This window comes from Pleurodeles waltl, chromosome 11 (genome assembly GCF_031143425.1).
Source record: "Pleurodeles waltl isolate 20211129_DDA chromosome 11, aPleWal1.hap1.20221129, whole genome shotgun sequence".
NCBI lineage: Eukaryota > Metazoa > Chordata > Amphibia > Caudata > Salamandridae > Pleurodeles > Pleurodeles waltl.
The window spans coordinates 689,033,444-689,059,060 of NC_090450.1; the positions used below are offsets into that span (position 1 = coordinate 689,033,444).

The following is a 25,617-nucleotide window of genomic DNA, read 5'->3' on the forward strand; positions in this document are numbered from 1 at the left end:
CCGACTCGGCTGGTGGAGATCCAACACCTCAGGAGGGACCCCAGGACTACTCTGATACTGTGAGTACCAAAACCTGTCCCCCCTGAGCCCCCACAGCGCCGCCTGCAGAGGGAATCCCGAGGCTTCCCCTGACCGCGACTCTTTGAATCCAAAGTCCCGACGCCTGGGAGAGACCCTGCACCCGCAGCCCCCAGGACCTGAAGGACCGGACTTTCACTGGAGAAGTGACCCCCAGGAGCCCCTCTCCCTTGCCCAAGTGGAGGTTTCCCCGAGGAACCCCCCCCTTGCCTGCCTGCAGCGCTGAAGAGATCCCGAGATCTCTCATAGACTAACATTGAAAACCCGACGCTTGTTTCTACACTGCACCCGGCCGCCCCCGCGCTGCTGAGGGTGAAATTTCTGTGTGGGCTTGTGTCCCCCCCGGTGCCCTACAAAACCCCCCTGGTCTGCCCTCCGAAGACGCGGGTACTTACCTGCAAGCAGACCGGAACCGGGGCACCACCTTCTCTCCATTCTAGCCTATGTGTTTTGGGCACCACTTTGAACTCTGCACCTGACCGGCCCTGAGCTGCTGGTGTGGTGACTTTGGGGTTGCTCTGAACCCCCAACGGTGGGCTACCTTGGACCAAGAACTAAGCCCTGTAAGTGTCTTACTTACCTGGTTAACCTAACAAATACTTACCTCCCCTAGGAACTGTGAAAATTGCACTAAGTGTCCACTTTTAAAACAGCTATTTGTGAATAACTTGAAAAGTATACATGCAATTTTGATGATTTGAAGTTCCTAAAGTACTTACCTGCAATACCTTTCGAATGAGATATTACATGTAGAATTTGAACCTGTGGTTCTTAAAATAAACTAAGAAAAGATATTTTTCTATATAAAAACCTATTGGCTGGATTTGTCTCTGAGTGTGTGTACCTCATTTATTGTCTATGTGTATGTACAACAAATGCTTAACACTACTCCTTGGATAAGCCTACTGCTCGACCACACTACCACAAAATAGAGCATTAGTATTATCTATTTTTACCACTATTTTACCTCTAAGGGGAACCCTTGGACTCTGTGCATGCTATTCCTTACTTTGAAATAGCACATACAGAGCCAACTTCCTACATTGGTGGATCAGCGGTGGGGTACAAGACTTTGCATTTGCTGGACTACTCAGCCAATACCTGATCACACGACAAATTCCAAAATTGTCATTAGAAATTCATTTTTGCAATTTGAAATTGTTCTAAATTCTTAAAAAGTCCTGCTAGGGCCTTGTGTGTTAAGTCCCTGTTTAGCATTGTCTTTTAGAGTTTAAAAGTTTGTTAAACGTTTGAAATCAGATTCTAGAAACAGTTTTAGATTCTTTAAAAAGTCTTCCAACTCTTAGCAAAATAATGTCTGATACAGAGATGAATGTGGTGGAACTCGACACCACACCTTACCTCCATCTTAAGATGAGGGAGCTAAGGTCTCTCTGTAATATCAAAAAAATAACCATTGGCTCCAGACCTACCAAAATTCAGCTCCAGGAGCTGTTGGCAGAGTTTGAAAAAGCCAACCCCTCTGATGATGACCTCACAGAGGAAGAAATTAGTGACTTGGAGGCCAATGTCCCTCCTCCAGTCCTAAATAGGGAGAACAGGACCCCTCAAGTCCTGTCTCCAACTGTGTTAGTCAGAAATAGTGAGTCCCTCACAGGAGGGTCCCACATTTCTGAAATCACTGAGGATGCTCTCAGTGAAGATGACCTCCTGTTAGCCAGGATGGCCAAAAGATTGGCTTTAGAGAGACAGCTCCTAGCCATAGAAAGGGAAAGACAAGAGATGGGCCTAGGACCCATCAATGGTGGCAGCAATATAAATAGGGTCAGAGATTCTCCTGACATGTTAAAAATCCCCAAAGGGATTGTGACAAAATATGAAGATGGTGATGACATCACCAAATGGTTCACAGCTTTTGAGAGGGCTTGTGTAACCAGAAAAGTGAACAGGTCTCACTGGGGTGCTCTCCTTTGGGAAATGTTCACTGGAAAGTGTAGGGATAGACTCCTCACACTCTCTGGAAAAGATGCAGAATCTTATGACCTCATGAAGGGTACCCTGATTGAGGGCTTTGGATTCTCCACTGAGGAGTACAGGATTAGGTTCAGGGGGGCTCAAAAATCCTCGAGCCAGACCTGGGTTGACTTTGTTGACTACTCAGTGAAAACACTAGATGGTTGGATTCAAGGCAGTGGTGTAAGTAATTATGATGGGCTGTACAATTTATTTGTGAAAGAACACCTGTTAAGTAATTGTTTCAATGATAAACTGCATCAGCATCTGGTAGACCTAGGACCAATTTCTCCCCAAGAATTGGGAAAGAAGGCGGACCATTGGGTCAAGACAAGGGTGTCCAAGACTTCAACAGGGGGTGACCAAAAGAAAGGGGTCACAAAGACTCCCCAGGGGAAGGGTGATGAGACAACCAAAACTAAAAATAGTAAAGAGTCTTCTACAGGCCCCCAAAAACCTGCACAGGAGGGTGGGCCCAGAGCCTCTTCACAAAACAATGGGTACAAGGGTAAAAACTTTGATCCCAAAAAGGCCTGGTGTCATAGCTGTAAACAGCATGGACACCAAACTGGAGACAAGGCCTGTCCCAAGAAAGGTTCCACTCCAAACTCCCATCCAGGTAACACTGGTATGGCTAGTCTCCAAGTGGGATCAACAGTGTGCCCAGAGCAAATCAGGGTCCACACTGAAGCTACTCTAGTTTCTGAGGGTGGGGTGGATTTAGCCACACTAGCTGTCTGGCCGCCTAACATGCAAAAATACAGACAGCAACTCTTAATTAATGGGACTAGAATAGAGGGCCTGAGGGATACAGGTGCCAGTGTCACCATGGTGACAGAGAAACTGGTTTCCCCTGGCCAATACCTGACTGGAAAAACTTACACAGTCACCAACGCTGACAATCAGAAAAAAGTACATCCCATGGCAATGGTTACTTTAGAATGGGGAGGGGTCAATGGCCTGAAACAGGTGGTGGTCTCCTCAAATATCCCAGTGGACTGTCTGCTTGGAAATGACCTGGAGTCCTCAGCATGGGCTGAGGTAGAACTAAAAACCCATGCAGCAATGCTGGGTATCCCTGAACTGGTGTGTGTGAAAACCAGAGCACAATGCAAGGCACAGGGTGAACAAGTAGAGCTGGAGTCTGGAAGAATGGCCCAGCCTACCAAGAGGAAAGGAAAGTCAGTTGGGAAACCAACTGCAACACAGCAAAAGAAAGGGAACCTCTCTTCTCAGGAAGAAGTTCTGCCCTCTGAGGGAACTGAGCCTTTGGAGCTTGAACCTTACCAGGTTGAGCTCTTAGGCCCAGGGGGACCCTCAAGGGAGGAGCTGTGTAAGGGACAAGAAACCTGTCCCTCTCTTGAAGGCCTTAGGCAGCAAGCTGCTGAAGAGTCCAAAGGCAAGAAAAATGGAACACATAGGGTCTATTGGGAAGATGGACTCCTGTACACTGAGGCCAGAGACCCCAAACCTGGTGCCACTAGGAGAGTGGTAGTGCCTCAGCTGTTCAGGAAGTTCATCCTAACATTGGCCCATGACATTCCCCTTGCTGGACATTTGGGACAACCCAAGACGTGGGAGAGGTTAGTCAACCACTTCTACTGGCCCAATATGTCCAACATGGTTAAGGAGTTTTGCCTCTCCTGCCCCACCTGTCAAGCCAGTGGTAAGACAGGTGGGCATCCAAAGGCCCCCCTCATTCCACTTCCAGTGGTGGGGGTTCCCTTTGAAAGAGTGGGTGTGGACATAGTTGGTCCACTAGAACCTCCCACAGCCTCAGGAAATATGTATATCCTGGTAGTAGTGGATCATGCTACCAGGTATCCTGAAGCTATTCCCCTTAGGTCGACTACTGCCCCTGCAGTAGCCAAGGCCCTCATTGGTATCTTTACCAGAGTGGGTTTCCCTAAGGAGGTGGTGTCTGACAGAGGTACCAACTTCATGTCAGCATACCTAAAGCACATGTGGAATGAGTGTGGAGTGACTTATAAATTCACTACACCATACCATCCACAAACTAATGGCTTGGTTGAGAGATTCAACAAGACATTAAAAGGCATGATCATGGGGCTCCCAGAAAAACTCAAAAGGAGATGGGATGTCCTCTTGCCATGTCTGCTTTTCGCTTACAGAGAGGTGCCACAGAAGGGAGTAGGATTCTCACCCTTTGAACTTCTGTTTGGTCATCCTGTAAGGGGACCACTTGCTCTTGTTAAAGAAGGCTGGGAGAGACCTCTCCATGAGCCTAAACAGGACATAGTGGACTATGTACTTGGCCTTCGCTCTAGAATGGCAGAGTACATGGAAAAGGCAACCAAAAACCTTGAGGCCAGCCAACAGCTCCAGAAGTTTTGGTATGACCAAAAGGCTGCACTGGTTGAGTTCCAACCAGGGCAGAAAGTCTGGGTTCTGGAGCCTGTGGCTCCCAGGGCACTCCAGGACAAATGGAGTGGCCCTTACCCAGTGCTAGAAAGGAAGAGTCAGGTCACCTACCTGGTGGACCTGGGCACAAGCAGGAGCCCCAAGAGGGTGATCCATGTGAACCGCCTTAAGCTCTTCCATGACAGGGCTGATGTCAATCTGTTGATGGTAACAGATGAGGATCAGGAGGCAGAGAGTGAACCTCTCCCTGATCTTCTGTCATCAGACCCAAAAGATGGCACAGTAGATGGAGTGATCTACTCAGACACCCTCTCTGGCCAACAGCAAGCTGATTGTAGGAGAGTCCTACAACAGTTTCCTGAACTCTTCTCCTTAACCCCTGGTCAGACACACCTGTGTACCCATGATGTGGACACAGGAGACAGCATGCCTGTCAAAAACAAAATCTTTAGACAGTCTGACCATGTTAAGGAAAGCATCAAGGTGGAAGTCCACAAGATGCTGGAATTGGGAGTAATTGAGCGCTCTGACAGCCCCTGGGCTAGCCCAGTGGTCTTAGTCCCCAAACCTCACACCAAAGATGGAAAGAAAGAGATGAGGTTTTGTGTGGACTACAGAGGGCTCAATTCTGTCACCAAGACAGATGCCCATCCAATTCCAAGAGCTGATGAGCTCATAGACAAATTAGGTGCTGCCAAATTCTTAAGTACCTTTGACTTGACAGCAGGGTACTGGCAAATAAAAATGGCACCTGGAGCAAAAGAGAAAACAGCATTCTCCACACCTGATGGGCATTATCAGTTTACTGTTATGCCCTTTGGTTTAAAGAATGCCCCTGCCACCTTCCAAAGGTTGGTGAATCAAGTCCTTGCTGGCTTGGAGTCCTTTAGCACAGCTTATCTTGATGATATTGCTGTCTTTAGCTCCACCTGGCAGGATCACCTGGTCCACCTGAAGAAGGTTTTGAAGGCTCTGCAATCTGCAGGCCTCTCTATCAAGGCATCCAAATGCCAGATAGGGCAGGGAACTGTGGTTTACTTGGGCCACCTTGTAGGTGGAGGCCAAGTTCAGCCACTCCAACCCAAGATCCAGACTATTCTGGACTGGGTAGCTCCAAAAACCCAGACTCAAGTCAGGGCATTCCTTGGCTTGACTGGGTATTACAGGAGGTTTGTGAAGGGATATGGATCCATTGTGACAGCCCTCACTGAACTCACCTCCAAGAAAATGCCCAAGAAAGTGAACTGGACTGTGGAATGCCAACAGGCCTTTGACACCCTGAAACAGGCAATGTGCTCAGCACCAGTTCTAAAAGCTCCAGATTATTCTAAGCAGTTCATTGTGCAGACTGATGCCTCTGAACATGGGATAGGGGCAGTTTTGTCCCAAACAAATGATGATGGCCTTGACCAGCCTGTTGCTTTCATTAGCAGGAGGTTACTCCCCAGGGAGCAGCGTTGGAGTGCCATTGAGAGGGAGGCCTTTGCTGTGGTTTGGTCCCTGAAGAAGCTGAGACCATACCTCTTTGGGACTCACTTCCTAGTTCAAACTGACCACAGACCTCTCAAATGGCTGATGCAAATGAAAGGTGAAAATCCTAAACTGTTGAGGTGGTCCATCTCCCTACAGGGAATGGACTTTATAGTGGAACACAGACCTGGGACTGCCCATGCCAATGCAGATGGCCTTTCCAGGTTCTTCCACTTAGAAAATGAAGACTCTCTTGGGAAAGGTTAGTCTCATCCTCTTTCGTTTGGGGGGGGGGTTGTGTAAGGAAATGCCTCCTTGGCATGGTTGCCCCCTGACTTTTTGCCTTTGCTGATGCTATGTTTACAATTGAAAGTGTGCTGAGGCCTGCTAACCAGGCCCCAGCACCAGTGTTCTTTCCCTAACCTGTACTTTTGTATCCACAATTGGCAGACCCTGGCATCCAGATAAGTCCCTTGTAACTGGTACTTCTAGTACCAAGGGCCCTGATGCCAAGGAAGGTCTCTAAGGGCTGCAGCATGTCTTATGCCACCCTGGAGACCTCTCACTCAGCACAGACACACTGCTTGCCAGCTTGTGTGTGCTAGTGAGGACAAAACGAGTAAGTCGACATGGCACTCCCCTCAGGGTGCCATGCCAGCCTCTCACTGCCTATGCAGTATAGGTAAGACACCCCTCTAGCAGGCCTTACAGCCCTAAGGCAGGGTGCACTATACCATAGGTGAGGGTACCAGTGCATGAGCATGGTACCCCTACAGTGTCTAAACAAAACCTTAGACATTGTAAGTGCAGGGTAGCCATAAGAGTATATGGTCTGGGAGTCTGTCAAACACGAACTCCACAGCACCATAATGGCTACACTGAAAACTGGGAAGTTTGGTATCAAACTTCTCAGCACAATAAATGCACACTGATGCCAGTGTACATTTTATTGTAAAATACACCACAGAGGGCACCTTAGAGGTGCCCCCTGAAACTTAACCGACTGTCTGTGTAGGCTGACTAGTTCCAGCAGCCTGCCACACCAGAGACATGTTGCTGGCCCCATGGGGAGAGTGCCTTTGTCACTCTGAGGCCAGTAACAAAGCCTGCACTGGGTGGAGATGCTAACACCTCCCCCAGGCAGGAGCTGTAACACCTGGCGGTGAGCCTCAAAGGCTCAACCCTTTGTCACAGCCCAGCAGGGCACTCCAGCTTAGTGGAGTTGCCCGCCCCCTCCGGCCACGGCCCCCACTTTTGGCGGCAAGGCTGGAGGGAACAAAGAAAGCAACAAGGAGGAGTCACTGGCCAGTCAGGACAGCCCCTAAGGTGTCCTGAGCTGAAGTGACTCTAACTTTTAGAAATCCTCCATCTTGCAGATGGAGGATTCCCCCAATAGGGTTAGGATTGTGACCCCCTCCCCTTGGGAGGAGGCACAAAGAGGGTGTACCCACCCTCAGGGCTAGTAGCCATTGGCTACTAACCCCCCAGACCTAAACACGCCCTTAAATTTAGTATTTAAGGGCTACCCTGAACCCTAGAAAATTAGATTCCTGCAACTACAAGAAGAAGGACTGCCTAGCTGAAAACCCCTGCAGAGGAAGACCAGAAGACGACAACTGCCTTGGCTCCAGAAACTCACCGGCCTGTCTCCTGCCTTCCAAAGATCCTGCTCCAGCGACGCCTTCCAAAGGGACCAGCGACCTCGACATCCTCTGAGGACTGCCCCTGCTTCGAAAAGACAAGAAACTCCCGAGGACAGCGGACCTGCTCCAAGAAAAGCTGCACTTTGTTTCCAGCAGCTTTAAAGAACCCTGCAAGCTCCCCGCAAGAAGCGTGAGACTTGCAACACTGCACCCGGCGACCCCGACTCGGCTGGTGGAGATCCAACACCTCAGGAGGGACCCCAGGACTACTCTGATACTGTGAGTACCAAAACCTGTCCCCCCTGAGCCCCCACAGCGCCGCCTGCAGAGGGAATCCCGAGGCTTCCCCTGACCGCGACTCTTTGAATCCAAAGTCCCGACGCCTGGGAGAGACCCTGCACCCGCAGCCCCCAGGACCTGAAGGACCGGACTTTCACTGGAGAAGTGACCCCCAGGAGCCCCTCTCCCTTGCCCAAGTGGAGGTTTCCCCGAGGAACCCCCCCCTTGCCTGCCTGCAGCGCTGAAGAGATCCCGAGATCTCTCATAGACTAACATTGAAAACCCGACGCTTGTTTCTACACTGCACCCGGCCGCCCCCGCGCTGCTGAGGGTGAAATTTCTGTGTGGGCTTGTGTCCCCCCCGGTGCCCTACAAAACCCCCCTGGTCTGCCCTCCGAAGACGCGGGTACTTACCTGCAAGCAGACCGGAACCGGGGCACCACCTTCTCTCCATTCTAGCCTATGTGTTTTGGGCACCACTTTGAACTCTGCACCTGACCGGCCCTGAGCTGCTGGTGTGGTGACTTTGGGGTTGCTCTGAACCCCCAACGGTGGGCTACCTTGGACCAAGAACTAAGCCCTGTAAGTGTCTTACTTACCTGGTTAACCTAACAAATACTTACCTCCCCTAGGAACTGTGAAAATTGCACTAAGTGTCCACTTTTAAAACAGCTATTTGTGAATAACTTGAAAAGTATACATGCAATTTTGATGATTTGAAGTTCCTAAAGTACTTACCTGCAATACCTTTCGAATGAGATATTACATGTAGAATTTGAACCTGTGGTTCTTAAAATAAACTAAGAAAAGATATTTTTCTATATAAAAACCTATTGGCTGGATTTGTCTCTGAGTGTGTGTACCTCATTTATTGTCTATGTGTATGTACAACAAATGCTTAACACTACTCCTTGGATAAGCCTACTGCTCGACCACACTACCACAAAATAGAGCATTAGTATTATCTATTTTTACCACTATTTTACCTCTAAGGGGAACCCTTGGACTCTGTGCATGCTATTCCTTACTTTGAAATAGCACATACAGAGCCAACTTCCTACACCCCGCCTCTATGGTCATTGAACGTTGTGTTGATGCAACTCATGAAAGCTCCTTTTGAGCCGATCCACAAGGCTGACCTAAAATTCCTGGCATGGAAAACAGCGTTACTGTTAGCTCTTACTTCGGCAAAGAGAGTCAGTGACATTCAGGCTTTCACCATCAAACAGCCGTTCCTCCAGTTTACAAACTCAGGTGTCATCCTGCGGACAAATCCTAAATTCATTCCGAAAGTTCCCTCAACATTTCATTTAAATGAACCAGTCATCTTAAAAACCTTTTTTCCAAATCCGCAAACAGTGGCGGAAAGAACATTACATTCTCTCGATATTAAAAGATGTTTAAAGTTTTATCTACAGAAAACTCACACCATCCGCCAGTCGGATCAATTATTTGTAGCGTTCGGCGGAACAAAGAAGGGACACGCGGTGTCCAAACAAACTTTAGCAAGATGGATTGGCCTGGCGATTCAATTCTGCCATTCAAAAGCAGGAAAGCCGCTCCACACCAAGGTGAGAGCCCACTCTACAAGATCGGTAGCCACTTCAGCGGCACTCTTTGCAGGTGTACCACTACATAGCATCTGTAGAGCAGCAACATGGTCCAGCCAACACACATTTACAAGACATTACTGTTTAGAGGAGACAAACCAGGTCGATACAGCAGTGGGACAAGCAGTGCTGAGGCATCTATTTCGTTAAGGTGAGCCTCTTACACATCCCACCACCACACTCGAGGTATGGTCATTAATGGTTCATTTTCTTCTACTGTTTAACGTGTCGTATTCTCCATAATAATAGCATAGACTGTGTCAGGATTTCTTGCCACACACATTTTATTGCTTTTATATTCGTATGTTTGTGAATATAAATATAATTATATGTAAGTGCATATTTAAAACTGAACTAATGTGAATCACATCACGTATAGAATTACGATGGAATTACAGTCAATGTAATTCAGTAAGTAAGAAAACATTACTGCTCGTTACTCGGATTCAAGCATGTGAATCTATGAAAGATCCAATGCTGGAGAAGAAAATTAGTTACTTACCTGTAACTGCAGTTCTCCAGTATTGGTATCTTTCATAGATTCACATGCGACCCACCCTCCTCCCCTCAGAGGCTCCCCTATTATACAGATATTAAACTTCACACTCCTAATAGAAAATCTGAGGGAATTCAGCCTCTGTTGGGAGTGTTTGGGAGGGGCTGAATCCTGATTGGTTGATACTCAAGTTTGGGTCTTTTCACAAAACAAAGTGGATAGACTGTAAAATACCTTATGAGGCCTACTTGGGCCTACTGGTTTTATTTTTACTGACTTACTGCTTTTTATATATTTAAATTTACCGTGAGGCTCCCACCTCGACGACGGGGATGATTCAAGCATGTGAATCTATGAAAGATACCAATACTGGAGAACTGCAGTTACAGGTAAGTAACTAATTTTCATCTCTGCGGTCCCCATACTAGCATGTGAATTACAGGGCATTTCTCAAATAGACATCTTTTTTACACACTGTCTTACATTTGGAAGGTAAAAATGTAGAGAAACATAAGGAGCAATAACACTTATTTTGCTATTCTGTTTTCCCCCATAAAAATTGTACCTCACTTGCGTGGTTAGGCCCAATGCCCACGACAGGAAACGCAAAATGGACACATCACATTTTCCCAAAGAAAACGGACGTGTTTTTTGGAAAGTACCTAGCTGTGGATTTTGGCCTCTAGCGCAGCCTGCACCTAGGAAAACCTACCAAGCCTGTGCATTTTGCAAACTAGACAACTAGGGGATTCCAGGATGGGATGACTTGTGGGGCTCTCACCAGGTTCTGTTACCCAGAATCCTTTGCAAACCTCAAAATTTAGCCCAAACTCTCCCCCCCCCCCCCCCAAAAAAAAACAAAAAACTTTTTCCTCACATTTTGGTGACAGAAAGTTCTGGACTCTGAGAGGAGCCATAAATTTACTTCCACCCAGCATACTCAAAGTCTGCCAATAAAAATGGTACCTCACTTGCGTGGGTAGGTCTAGTGCCCGCGACAGGAAATGCCCCAAAACACTATGTAGACACATCAAAATTATCAAATACTAAACTACCTTTTTATGCGGGGGTGGGGACCTGCATTTTTGGTCCTGGGCTCTGCAGCCATTTAGGGAAACCTACCAAACTCAAAATTAGACACCCAAGGGAATCCAGAGAGGTGTGATTTGCGTGGATCCGCCAATGTTTTCCTACCCAGAATCTTCAGCAAACCTCAAACTTAACTCTTAAAAAAAAAAAAAAAAAAAAAAGAAGAAATCCCACATTTCTGTGTAGGATCACCGCACCAGGACAAATTACGTACCACCCAACGTTCCCCTCAGTCTCCTGGTAAAAATGATACCTCACTTGTGTACGTGGGCCAAGTGCCGGTGACAGGGAAGAGCCAAAAACATGTCAAAATTGAGAGGCAACGAAAGCTGCCCCTCAAGGGGGCTGTCCAAAAGGGCAGTTTGGGAAAAAAAACATTTTTAGGCTGACAAGTGCAGCAGGCTTTTTATCAGTATAGATGAGACAATGCTGGGTGGTAGGAATTTTTTGGATTCCTGCAGATTCTGGAAGGTTCCATCACAAAAATGTGGAAAAAATGTGTGATTTCCCGCAAAGTTGGAGGCTTGCATGGCATTGTGGGTAAGAAATTGGTTTTGGGTGCATGTGAAGCACACCACCCTGGAATCGCCCAGATGTTTAGTTTTCAGATGTCTCGGTCTTGTGGATTTTTCTACATGGCAGCGTCCCAAAGTCCAAAAAGTGCAGCCCTCACCATTCCAAGTGGGACGATTGAGCGTTAGCCAAGCTCTCATGGCCCAAATGTAAAACCAAAATCCAAAATAATCAAATGTCCTCTTGCTTGCCGTGGGAGATGTTTTAGTGTGCAGGGGAGGGAGAGCTGAAAGACTGTTACCCCCTTCAGTTGGGGTGGGGTCATAACCAGGCCCATACTGGTTGGTAGACACCACCACACTTTTTATTTTGAATTCCCTGGCATCTAGTAGACTTTCTGCATGATCCGGGGTAATTGCCCCATCTGCCCACTGGTGGGCAAAACAACTTTGAGCCCATTTATTTGGGGGTGGGGGTACAGCCATACCCCCACCCTCTTATTTTGAAAACAAATCTTCCCTGGTCTCTGGTGGGCTTTCTGCCCCTCTTGGGGGCAGATGGCCCTTCCAAAAATAGGCCGATCTGCCCCCAAGGGGGGGCAGATCTGGCAAACAGTAATGTGTCCCCATGGTGAGCGACCCTTGCCCAAGGGGCTGCCCCCCCCCCCCCAAACATAAGGCACACATACACACACACCAATCCATGGTGTCTAAGTGGTTTCTACCCACCACCCCCACCCAGGGGCAGATCAGCCTAACAGAAATAGGCCGATCTGCCACCAAGGGGAGGAGAAATAGCCTAAAATAAATTTGCCCTCCCCTTCCCCGGGAGCGATCATTGCCTAAGGGGTCGCTCCCCTAGTGTGAAATCAGCACACGAAAAAAAAAAAAAATCCCTGTGTCCTAGTGGTTTCTGACCCCCTTGGGAGTAGATTGGCCTTTTAAATATAGGCCGATCTGCCCCCAGGGGAACGACCCTTGCCTAAGGGGTCGCTCCTCTTGCATGAAATTGGCACAAAAAAAGAAAAATCCCTGAAGTCTAGTGGTTTCTGGCCTAATAAAAATAGGCCGATCTGCCCCCGAGGGGGGCAGAAATGGCCTAAAGATAATTTGCACCCCAGGGGAACAACCTTTGCCTAAGGGGTCGCTCCCCACATATAAAAAAATATATAATAATAAAAAAAAATCCATGAAGTCTAGGGTTTTCTGCCCCCAATGGGGGCAGATCGGCCTAATTACAATAGGCCGATCTGTCCCCAACGGGGGCAGAAATGGCCTACAACAAGTTCGCCCCCCCAGAGGTGCGACCCTTGCCTAAGGGGCCGCTCCTCTCAAGTGAAACTGACAAACAAAAAAATTCCTGGTGTCTAGGGGTTTCTGCCCCCCTTGGGGGCAGATTGACCTAATAAAAATAGGCCGATCTGCCCTCAAGGGGGGCAGAAATGGCCTAAAAGTAAATCTGCCCCCAAGAGAGCGACCCTTGCCTAAGTGGTCATATATAAAATATATGGAAAATGTCACTTACCCAGTGTACATCTGTTCGTGGCATGAGACGCTGCAGATTCACATGCTTTGCACATCCCGCCATCTAGTGTTGGGCTCGGAGTGTTACAAGTTGTTTTTCTTCGAAGAAGTCTTTCGAGTCACGAGATCGAGGGACTCTTCCCCTTTCGGCTCCATTGCGCATGGGCGTCGACTCCATCTTAGATTGTTTTTCCAGCAGAGGGTGAGGTAGGAGTTGTGTATTATAGTAATAGTGCCCATGCAAAGGAGTAAATATTTATGTACATAATGTGGTTTAAAGTGATATATTTACAAATTTACAAATGTTCAAGATCAAATTCAAACGGCTACAGGCTCCCGGGGAGGCGGGCGGGCACATGTGAATCTGCAGCGTCTCATGCCACGAACAGATGTACACTGGGTAAGTGACATTTTCCGTTCGATGGCATGTGTAGCTGCAGATACACATGCTTTGCATAGACTAGTAAGCAGTTATCTCCCCAAAAGCGGTGGTTCAGCCTGTAGGAGTTGAAGTTGTTTGAAACAAAGTTCGTAGTACTGCTTGTCCTACTGTGGCTTGTTGTGCTGTTAACACATCCACGCAGTAGTGCTTGGTAAACGTATGAGGCGTAGACCATGTGGCTCCCTTACATATTTCAGTCATTGGAATGTTTCCTAGAAAGGCCATGGTAGCACCTTTCTTTCTAGTTGAGTGTGCCCTTGGTGTAATAGGCAGTTCTCTTTTTGCTTTGAGATAACAGGTTTGAATGCATTTAACTATCCATCTAGCAATGCCTTGTTTGGAAATTGGATTTCCTGTATGAGGTTTTTGGAAAGCAACAAACAATTGTTTTGTTTTCCGAATTTGTTTTGTTCTGTCAATGTAGTACATTAACGTTCTTTTGATGTCTAATGTATGTAGTGCTCTTTCAGCTACAGAATCTGGCTCTGGGAAGAACACTGGTAGTTCTACTGTTTGATTCAAGTGGAACGGTGATATGACTTTTGGTAAGAATTTAGGATTTGTTTGTAAAACTACTTTATGCTTGTGTATCTGAATAAATGGTTCTTGTATGGTAAATGCTTGTATCTCACTTACTCTTCTTAGAGATGTGATGGCAATTAGAAATGCAACTTTCCATGTTAAGTATTGCATCTCAAATGAGTGCATGGGTTCAAAAGGTGGACCCATGAGTCGTGTTAAGGCAATGTTGATGTTCCACGACGGAACTGGTGGTGTTCTTGGTGGTATAATTCTCTTTAGGCCTTCCATAAATGCTTTTATGACTGGGATCCTAAATAACGAAGTTGAGTTCGTAATTTGCAGATAAGCTGAAATTGCGGTAAGATGTATTTTAATGGATGAAAAAGCTAGCTTTGCCTTTTGCAAATGTAGTAAGTAGCTTACGGTGTCTTTAGCAGATGCGTGTAATGGCTGAATTTGATTATTATGGCAATAATAAATGAATCGTTTCCACTTAGTTGCATAGCAATGTCTTGTGGTTGGTTTCCTAGCTTGTTTTATGACCTCCATACATTCCTGTGTAAGGTCTATGTGTCCGAATTCTAAGACTTCAGGAGCCAAATTGCTAGATTCAGTGATGCTGGATTTGGATGCCTGATCTGTTGTTTGTGTTGTGTTGTGTTAACAGATCTGGTCTGCTTGGAAGCTTGACATGAGGCACTACTGAGAGGTCTAGTAGTGTTGTGAACCAAGGTTGTCTTGCCCAGGTTGGTGCTATAAGTATAAGTTTGAGTCTGTTTTGACTCAATTTGTTTACTAGATAAGGAAGGAGTGGGAGAGGGGGAAAAGCGTATGCAAATATCCCTGACCAACTCATCCATAACGCATTGCCCTGAGACTGATCTTGTGGGTACCGGGATGCAAAGTTTTGGCATTTTGCGTTTTCTTTTGTTGCAAATAGGTCTATTTGTGGTGTTCCCCATCTTTGGAAGTAAGTGTTTAGTATTTTGGGGTGAATCTCCCATTCGTGGATCTGTTGGTGATCCCGAGAGAGATTGTCTGCTAATTGATTCTGAATCCCTGGAATAAACTGTGCTATTAGGCGAATGTGGTTGTGAATCGCCCAATGCCATATTCTCTGTGCTAGGAGACACAACTGTGTCAAGTGTGTTCCTCCCTGTTTGTTCAGATAATACATTGTTGTCATGTTGTCTGTTTTGACAAGAATGTGTTTGTGGATTATTATAGGTTGAAATGCTTTCAACACTAGAAATACTGCCAGTAGTTCTAAGTGATTTATGTGAAACTGTCTCTGCTGAGTGTCCCATTGTCCTTGGATGCTGTGTTGGTTGATGTGTGCTCCCCACCCTATCATGGAGGCATCCGTTGTTATTACGTATTGAGGCACTGGGTCTTGGAAAGGCCGCCCTTGGTTTAAATTTATATTGTTCCACCATTGAAGCGAGGTGTATGTTTGGCGGTCTATCAACACTAGATCTAGAAGTTGACCCTGTGCCTTTGACCATTGTGATGCTAGGCACTGTTGTAAGGGCCGCATGTGCAACCTTGCGTTTGGGACAATGGCTATGCATGAGGACATCATGCCTCGTAGTTTCATCACCATCTTGTCTTGTATCTTTTGTTTTGGATATATGTCCTGTATTACATTGTGAAATGCTTGTACCCTTAGTGGACTTGGAGTGGCAATCCCTTTTGTTGTGTTGATTGTCGCCCCTAAGTATTGCTGTGTTTGACACGGCTGAAGGTGTGACTTTGTGTAGTTGAATGAGAAACCTAGTTTGTGGAGGGTTTCTATGACATACTTTGTGTGTTGTGAACACCGTTCTTGCGTGTTGGTTTTGATTAACCAATCGTCTAGGTACGGGAACACATGTATTTGCTGCCTCCTTATATGAGCAGCCACTACTGCCAGGCATTTTGTAAAAACTCTTGGCGCAGTTGTTATCCTGAATGGCAACACCATGAATTGGTAATGTACCCCTTTGAATACGAACCTTAAGTACTTTCTGTATGAAGGATGTATCGGTATATAAAAGTATGCATCCTTTAGGTCTAGTGTTGTCATATAGTCTTGCAGTTTGAGCAATGGGATTAGGTCCTGTAATGTCACCATGTGAAAGTGATCTGATTTGATGTAGATATTTAATGTTCTGAGATCTAATATAGGTCTTAGAGTTTTGTCCCTTTTGGGTATGAGAAAGTACAGCGAGTAAACTCCTGTTCCTCTCTGATGGATTGGTACCAGTTCTATTGCTTCTTTTTGTAACAACGCTTGGACCTATAGTTGGAGGAGATCTATGTGTTGTTTTGACATGTTGTGTGTTTTCGGTGGGACATTTGGAGGGATCTTGAGAAATTCTATGCAATAACCATGCTGGATAATTGCTAGGACCCAAGTGTCTGTTGTTATTTCTTCCCAATGTTTGTAGAATTTGGTTAGTCTCCCCCCCCCCACAGGTGTTGTGTTGGGGATTTGTGACGTCAAAATCACTGCTTGTTTTGAGGAGTTTTGGGACTTTGGAACTTCCCTCTACTCTTTTGGAATTGGCCCCCTCTATATTGTCCCTGAAAACTTCCCCGCTGATATTGGCTCTGATAAGTGGGCCTTGTTTGTGAGGTTGTGGGTTCCGTGCTTTGTCTTCGAAACTCCCTCGAAACTGGGTTTTACGAAATGTGCCTCTGCTCTGTGGGGAGTACAGTGCGCCCATGGCTTTGGCTGTATCAGTGTCCTTTTTAAGTTTTTCGATAGCAGTATCCACCTCCGGCCCAAACAAATGCTGTCCGTTAAATGGCATATTCAGCACAGCTTGTTGAATTTACGGCTTAAATCCTGGCGTACGCAACCATGCGTGTCTCCTTATAGTCACTGCTGTATTTACTGTCCTAGCAGCTGTTTCTGCTGCATCCATTGCCGAGCGTATCTGATTGTTCGAGATACTCTGTCCTTCCTCCACCACTTGTTGTGCCCTTTTCTGGAACTCTTTGCGCAAGTGCTCAATGAAATGTTGCATTTCGTCCCAATGAGCCCTATCATATCTTGCCAGCAATGCCTGTGAGTTGGCAATGCGCCATTGGTTGGCCGCTTGTGCTGCAACCCTTTTCCCCGCAGCGTCGAACTTGCGACTCTCCTTGTCTGGAGGTGGTGCGTCTCCTGAGGTGTGTGAGTTCGCTCTCTTGCAAGCTGCCCCTACTACCATCGAGTCTGGTGTTAATTGCTGCGTGATGTATACAGGGTCTGTTGGCTGCAGCTTGTATTTCTTCTCCACCCTTGGAGTTATGGCCCTGCCCTTCACAGGCTCCTGAAACACCTGTTTGGAGTGTTTTAGCATTCCAGGTAGCATAGGGAGACTTTGGTATTGACTGTGTGTGGAGGATAGTGTGTTAAACAAAAAGTCATCCTCAATAGGCTCTGCATGCAGGGTGACATTATGAAACGCCGCTGCTCTTGACACCACCTGTGTGTAGGCTGTACTGTCCTCAGGTGGCGACGGTCTCGCCGGGTAACAGTCTGGGCTGTTATCTGATACTGGCGCATCGTAAAGATCCCATGCATCTGGATCATCCTGACTCAATCCAGTATGAGTTGGGGACTGCATCAGTGGTGTAGTGGCTGCCGGTGATGTATGTGTTGAGCGTGGTAGAGATGGTGGTGGGTTGTCTTGTCTTGCCACCTTTGCCTGTGGCTGCTTGTCTTTCTCTTGGAAGGCAAGTCTTCTTTTCATCCGAATTGGGGGGGGAAGAGTACTTATCTTCCCTGTGTCTTTTTGGATGTGGAGCCTTCTCTGAGTGTAATCTGGCTCCATTGACTAGTTCTTGTCCACACCTATGTCCTTGCATTTGTGAGGACAGTCCCTGTGTTCCTCTGTGTAGGAACTTGTTTTCGGTTCCGAGGCCGGATGTTTCGGTATGGAAACTTTTTCGGCAGTCTTTTTCGGCTCCGACGACACTTTCTTAATTTTCGCCGTTCCAGCCTCTCGGTGCCGAGTCGTTTCGGTGCGGCCCTTTCGGTGCCGAACTTGCTCTGACCCGCTGTCTCGGGGTCGAGTCTGCTCTGTGCAGGTATCTCGACCGGAGTCAGATCCTCGATGGAGAAGGTTTCTTCCTCCAAGTGTTGTTGTCCTGTCGGCGCCGACGCCATTTGCTGTCTTCTTGCTCTTCGGTCTCAATGTTTTCCTTGACCGAAACGCTCAACAGACTTCACAAGTATCTTCTTTGTGTTCTGGAGACAAACACAAGTTACAGACCAGATGCGTATCTGTATACGGATACTTGTTGTGACATCTGGGGCAGAAGCAGAATGGGGTCCGTTCCATTAGCCTTGAAGAGACACGTGGTCGGGCTGACCAAGCCCCGACGGGGGATGGAAAACCCGAAGGGCCACCGGAGCTCTTCAAAATTCGGTGTCGATCTGTTGTAACTAACCCGATACCGAACGCAAACAATACCGCCAAATTTTCCGAGATTCTAACTATCTTTCCAAACCGAAACGCAGAGCGAAAAGGAACACGTCCGAACCCGATGGCGGGAAAAAAAGTCGACGCCCATGCGCAATGGAGCCGAAAGGGGAGGAGTCCCTCGATCTCGTGACTCGAAAGACTTCGTCGAAGAAAAACAACTTGTAACACTCAGAGCCCAACACTAGATGGCGGGATGTGCAAAGCATGTGTATCTGCAGCTACACATGCCATCGAATAAATATATATATATATATATATCCATATCCCTGGTGTCTAGCAGTTTCTGCCACCCACCCTGGCCCCCTTATTCAATAATATATATATTTTTTAATTCCCTGGTGTATAGTGGCATTTCTGCTGCCCGATCGCATCACGATCGGGCAGCAACAATGCAGAGAGATACATCAAAGGAAAGAAAAAGCCTTTTCTTTCCTTTGATGCCTCTCTCGGCCCCTCCAAGTGATCGGAGGAGAAATGCTTTTAGGGGTAGGCCTCTAATAAGGTCAGCGCACGATAACGCGGTGACGTCATCAGACGCTGGAGGGAGGGAGGGGGGGGGAGGGTATCTGAGGGGGGGGGGGGGGGGGCTGGGGGTTGGTGTCATGGAAGGGAAAGCAATTCCCCTTCCATCCCTGCCCAGGGGAGGGGGGTGCGAGGCGCTTCCCCCGAGGGAAGGCAAAAGAATTCATACCAAACGTAAAGTACCAACTAGCCAAAGAATAAATAGCCAGGTCTTCAGTGCTTTCCGAAAACTACTATGTTCCTGTAAATCACTTATAAGTCTTGGGAGAGAATTCCACAGTTCTGCTGTGGCCATGGAAAAATACCTTCCATCCCACCTGGTCTTCCTAAATTTGGAATTAACTACAAGATTGTGGCTAGCAGACCAAAGTTGTCTTTTGGGGATATATCTCTGGAAGATCCTTGTCAGTGCTCTGGGCCCAATGTTTTGCGCTGCCCTATGAACAATGCATAACGCCTTAAAGTTAATGCTTTTATTCACCGTTAGCCAGTGCAAATTTGGATAGCGCAGTGGACACTGATTGGTGTTTAGGAATATCAAGTATCAGTCTAGGAGCTACATTCTGTATTAACTGTAATTCAGCAGTAGCAGTTTTATTGATCCCCAAGTAAAGTGAATTACAGTAGTCTAGCCCGGAGGAAATCAAGGCAAGGCAAGAACAACCTGCTTGCATGGTTTCAGCGGAAAAAAAAACACAAAAAAAAAGAAAAGAAGGGGGGGAAAAGCTTTCTCAAGGCCCTTGCAATCCAGAAACAAGTGGAATATACCACTTGTTGGGCCCTGGCACAGAGAGATAGCATGTCTGTTTACTAGGAGTGCATTAGGGATTTTGGGGAACTCTTGTTTTAATGTTATGTAAGACGATCCACATTAATGTACAACACTAGATGCACAATCTAATATTATTTCAGACAGTAGCCGCTTATGCAATGAATGTAATAAGACCGGTGGTAGCCAAGACAAGGAAAGCTGAAGACTCACCCTATTTCTAGGAGTTGTTAAATGACATGCAGTAATGTCATCACTTTAAATAAACTACTGTCAGGTCCCATTTATTTGAGGACCTGGGCCAACGTTGTTTCTACGTTTAAGTTCTCTGTCATGCCACAGGACCTTGTACTATTGTTCCCTTCTCTTTCTACTGACTGATGAAATTGCTCACCCATTTTATAACTATATGTGTATCTCTATATTAACATATATTTCATGAAGAAACAAATGGAATAGAATGCATTTGATATCAAACTGAGTGAAACTGTTAAAAAAACGGAAGTAAATAGATCACCTTGACACACCTTGTGAGTTCAACTATAAACTGAAAAGTTCTCTGTTTAGGAACAGATTAGCAGCGAACAGCATGAGACAGGCAAGTAGCACACATCACAAATTCTTAAAAGGACCATCCCATTTTTGGAGCGTTCTTAATGGTGAGACAATATCACATATGATGACAACCAGATACAAGTCCAAGTGATGTCTCAGATTTTTCATGAAAAAAAAAGAAAAAAAAAAAAAAAAAAACGTACCCAGAGAATGTTATAATGGAAGAAACAAAGGGTCAAAAGTCTCAAGCTATTATCAGGAAGATATACCAGGCATAAAAAAATCTATATTAGTATCAGAGAGGTCAATTAAAAAAAGGTTTAGCACGAGGATTAAAAAGTTGACTAGAAATCAAGTGATATTCATTAATAAATGTGGAGGAATATTAATACAATAACATGCACTAATCCTTTGATCTACAAATGAATAATCAGTGATGTTAACAAACAGACAAGATATGGATGCTGGATGCTTTTTACAATTGGAGACAAATGACAAGCGGTATTTGTTGTGTAGGCTGAGAAAGTATGTAAATGAACCTAAAAATTAGAAGGGGGCAGTAAGCAGAATACACTGAAATATAAATATAAGAGTATCAAATCCAGAATAAAAGTTCAAGATATGGTATCCTTAAAGCACACAAAAACAATGAGAACTAGGAAGGGTTATTAATTGTATTAACATTAATGTTATAATAGGGCAGTGAGAGCAGAGATGAATGGCAAGCAAGTAAAAATAGAAAATACTATCCATATTAGTAGGCATACAACCAATTGTAATTAAGGACTGTAAATTGAATCCACAGGCACAGTAAAAATACTTTGAACTGCATATAGAAGGTCAACATTGAAGAAAGAAAGGAAAGACTTTTCACTGACGGAATTAAGTATGATGAGTGCAGCAACTGCTGCTATGCTTAGTGATAGTAATTAGGAGTATCATATGATAATAGAATGTCTTAGCCATTATTATCTGCAGAAATTAATAGTGAGCACTATACACTGACTCGTTGGGACTAATGAGCAAAAGTAAAATTAGCAAAATGGGAACACTTTATAAATACATGTATTACAGTTTGGTTACATTGTTATCTTTTTGATATACCTGTTCAATGTACACAACCTTGAAAAAGCCCTAGGGGCCTGCGCACCACCAAAGAGGTGGAATATGTGTTGGCTGGCTTAGTGTCACAAAGCTTTATGGGACAAATAATAATGGATTGACCATATTAATAAAACATCTTGAAGAATAAGTTACTTAACTCCGTAAGAATGTTATCCTCGTTAAAGCTAGAGACTATCTAGCCGCAGACTCCTTACCTTAGAATTATCCCCAGGTGCCAGCATGAATCTGGAAATGTATTGTGAGCAGAACCCCTGCACCCTGGTAGATGGGGTTGCTCAGCTCCGCATGGCGCCGTCTGTGCCAGAAGTGACATGCGAGGTGCTTACATAGGCACCACCCCTGCTTGTGGGCGTCAGTTTCTTCTAGTGATTTTCTACGCCAGAAGCACTGAGCCAGTAAGAACTGATGTGGAAAACTAGGGCCCTGTGGGGAAACAGCTTTGCCCCTAGAAATCTGTTTGCAGAGCAGGCAGGATGGGTGGATCAGGAAGGATTCTGCAGCTAGAAAGACTCTACCAAATATGGTGTTACCGAAGATAAGTAACTTGTTCATCCGATAGAGATTTCTAGCCGCAGATTCCTTATCTTAGAATAGATACCCATGTAATACCTCCCCAGAGATGGGTTTACAAAACAGTTGCACACTAAAAATGCATGCAGGACCGAGCGGGCAAAGTGCAAGTCTTGACAAACCTGACTGTCCAGACAGTAGTGTTTGATGGCGTGTGCAGCGAAGCCCATGTTGCTGCTTGCAGATGTCCAGGACCAGAACTCTGCATGTTAATGCAGGTGTCACTGCCGTAGCTCTGGTGGAATGAGCATGCAAACCTCAGGGGGTTGCTTTTTGGTCTGAGTAGCAGATTTTATTGCAGAGCACAACCCATCAGGAGAAGGTCTGTTTCCGCACAGTCTTGCACTTCTAGGCTCCGTCATACCCCACAAAGAGTTGGTAGTCCACCCGGAACTCTTTTGTGTGGTCAAGGTAGAACAACACTTTTGTTTAGATTCATTTGATGGAGTCGCTCCTTTTCCATTGAGGATGCGTCAGAGCATAGAAGGTTGGCAGTGTGATGGGCTGGCCTACATGAAAGGGTGTGTTCATTTTCAGCAGAAAGGAAGCTATGGAGGTTTAGATGACAAAGCCTAGAGCTCACTGACCCTTCCGGGCAGATGTTATTGTCACCAGGAAGGCTGTCTTGATGATGAGGAGTCTGAGAAAACAGTTATGAAGTGGCTCAAAAGGAGTGCACATCAGAAATGTAATACAAGATTGAGATCACACTGAGGCATCATAAAGGGTGAAGGTGGAAACATTTTGAAGACCTTCCAAAAACCTATTTACAACGGAGGATTTGAACAGGGATGGCTGATCTGGTAATCGTAGAAAGGATGAAATGGAAGAAAGCTAGCCCTTTAAGCTGCCCAAAGCAGAGTCCTGCTTGGCAACAAAAAGAATAAAGGACCTCAGAAACGGGAGCAGAAAGTGGTTAACTTGCTTCTCTGTACACTATGTCACAAACTTTCCCCATTTGCAGGCATATACCATCTTGGTGGAGGGACGCCTGGCTGCTACGATTATATTGCAGACTTCAGGTGGAAGGTCAAAAGCTGTCAACTGTTGCCGCTTAATGTTCATGCATGAAAGTAGAGCACTGACAAGTTCGGGTGGAGAACCCTCCCCTGCTGTTGCAACACAAGATCCTCCCAAAGAGGCAGCTTGATAGGAGGACTAGAAGCCATGCTCAACAGCTTAAGATACCAAACTCCCCAAGCCCAGTTCGGAACCACGAATATGACTTTGGCCCAGTTGCTCCTGATCTTCTTGAGAACTCTGGGCAGGAGTGGTATGTATGGAAAAGCATACACGAGGCCTGAGCTCAACTCGAAACTAAAAGCATCTTCAAACAAGGGCGCCTTTGAAACTCCAGCGTGCAGAAGTGCTGACATTGTGCATTCTCAGCAGTGGCGAACAGATCTAACCAAAGCTCTCCCCACTGCTGAAAGAACCTTGCATCATCTCCGGATGGAGATGAGATTCGTGATCTGCTAGGCATCTTCTGCCTTCGTTCAGAAAACCCACCAGCTTTTGAACTACCAGTGATATGCCTTGATGTTCTAGTCATGTCTACAGACGCAGGGCCTCTTGACAAAAAGGTCCAAAATCCAACCCAGCCCAGTTTGTTGCAGTATCACATGGCGGTGGTGTTGTCCGCGAATACCTGTACTAGTCTTCCCTTGATGGAGGGTAGAAAGGCTTTCGATGCCAGCTGGATCGCCCAGAGCTCCAGTAGGTTGTTATGGATTTCCAAAGCCTCTGATCACCACCACTCCCAGGTAGCCGCTAACCGCAGGGAGCGAGGAGAGGGAGTCATATGTGACTTCCGCCCATTGACAGTGAACCCCAGTGAGTGCAGGAGGTCCCTCGTAGTCTGGAGGTGTAAGACGACCACCTGTGGAGAGCCAGCCAGTCGCTGAGATAGGGGAAGATGCGTAACCCTGATCTCAGCAGATGAGCTGCAACGACTGCCCCGAGGGGCTCTGTTAGGGACAAAAAGGAACACAGCAAATTAAAAGTGCTTGTAGCCCACTGTGAACGGCAGGTAACACCTGTAGGCAGGCAAGACGGAAATGCCAAACATGGGTGCTGCAAGTCCAAAGGCAACCATCAGGTCCCCCAGTCCCAGGGCAGGCACTACTTGAGCAAGCATGAGCATTCTGAATTTCTCCTTTTTGAGGAAGAAATTGAAGAGGTGCATGTCTAAGATAGGACGAAGATCCCTCTGCTTTTTGGGGACCAGAAAGTAGCAGGAATAACAACCACAACCTACTTCTGGGATCAGCATCACTTCTATGGCTTCCTTGGCCAAGAGAGCCGCTACTTCCTGGCAGAGTAAGGAGAAATGGTCCTCCATCAGCCTTTCATAAGATGGTGACATGGGTGGAGGGAGTAGCCCCTCGGACAATCTGGAGAACCCAGCAGACTGATGTTACTGACCTCAAGTGGCTGCAGGTGATGGTGTATCCTTCCAACAATGGTTGTCCATGATGGTCGGAGGGCAAACTATAGAGGTTTGGCAGCTGCGGCTGCCAGGGGAGAGGGCGATGGAATGGCCCAACCTCTGGCTGCCCGGCTCTTGGGCTCTGGAGGTACTGCGTCCTTGGCCAGGCAGAGGCTGGGGAGTTTGCGTGCCATAGCTCTGCTATCCTTGAAAAGCCCAAGCACTGAGTCCATCTTGCCTCCAAAGTGACACAAACCATCAAAGGGAATGCCCATAAGATAAGCTTGGACATCCCCTGAAAAGCCAGTCATCTTCAGCCAGGTGGGGCACCTTAAGGCCACCGACAAAGAAACTGCTGGGCCTAGCAAGACAAACATGTCTAGCCCACATCAGATTGGGAACTTGACTGAATCGCTCCATCTGTCACAGTTTGAGAGCGTATTGCCAGGCCTCCTCTGGGACCATGGGCAGCACCTGTGCAATCAAATCCCACAATGTATAGGAGTAATGGCCCAAAAGGCATGTGGTGTTCATGGACTGCAGTGCCAGGCAGGTGGGAAAAAATATGTTCTTGTCCAAGGTGCCCAGCCTCTTGGATTCCCTATCTGGTAGTGTGGTAGGGAATGTGCCAAGTTTTACATAGGAAAAAGAGTCTGCGTAAACTGCAGTCTCCTGAGGCGGAACCATGGTGGCAGGCAACTGTTCTGTTCACAGGAGCCTCTGTGCAGGGCTTGGACAAGGCCCCAAGAAGGACATCCGTAAGGGGTTCATTAAATGGGAGAAGCAGTTCTGAGGGGGTCACACCCAGTTGAGGTACCTCTGTCAAGACTTGACTGCCACTGAGGGCATGATAAGGTCCAGGACCTTGGCCACCCTTACCACCATAGCACAAGAGGATTCCTTGTCCATAGCCACAGTAGGAGGACAGACCATGCCAGGATCTGTGGAGGTGTCCAGTCCACTAGTGCCCCTCAATTTACCACAGTCCACGTTGGGGTTTAGGTGCTGGTATTCTTCATGCTTCAGTGTCCCCTCTCAATCGTTCTCAAGTCCTAGTTCGTAGGAATAGAGGTCAGGCTTTGGTCTGGAGGGTAAGGATCCAATCTGTGTCAGGTGACTTCCCTCTGGCTCTGTGTCGGAGGTGGGATGAGAATGGTGACTGCGCCACCA

The 25,617-nt window shown here is 46.6% G+C and overlaps 1 protein-coding gene across 1 annotated transcript in view; it reads right to left on the minus strand.

Moving 5' to 3' along the window:
* PCYOX1 (prenylcysteine oxidase 1) overlaps positions 1-25,617 on the minus strand; it is a 172,730-nt gene that overhangs the window by 20,023 nt on the left and 127,090 nt on the right. The window lies entirely within an intron of this gene.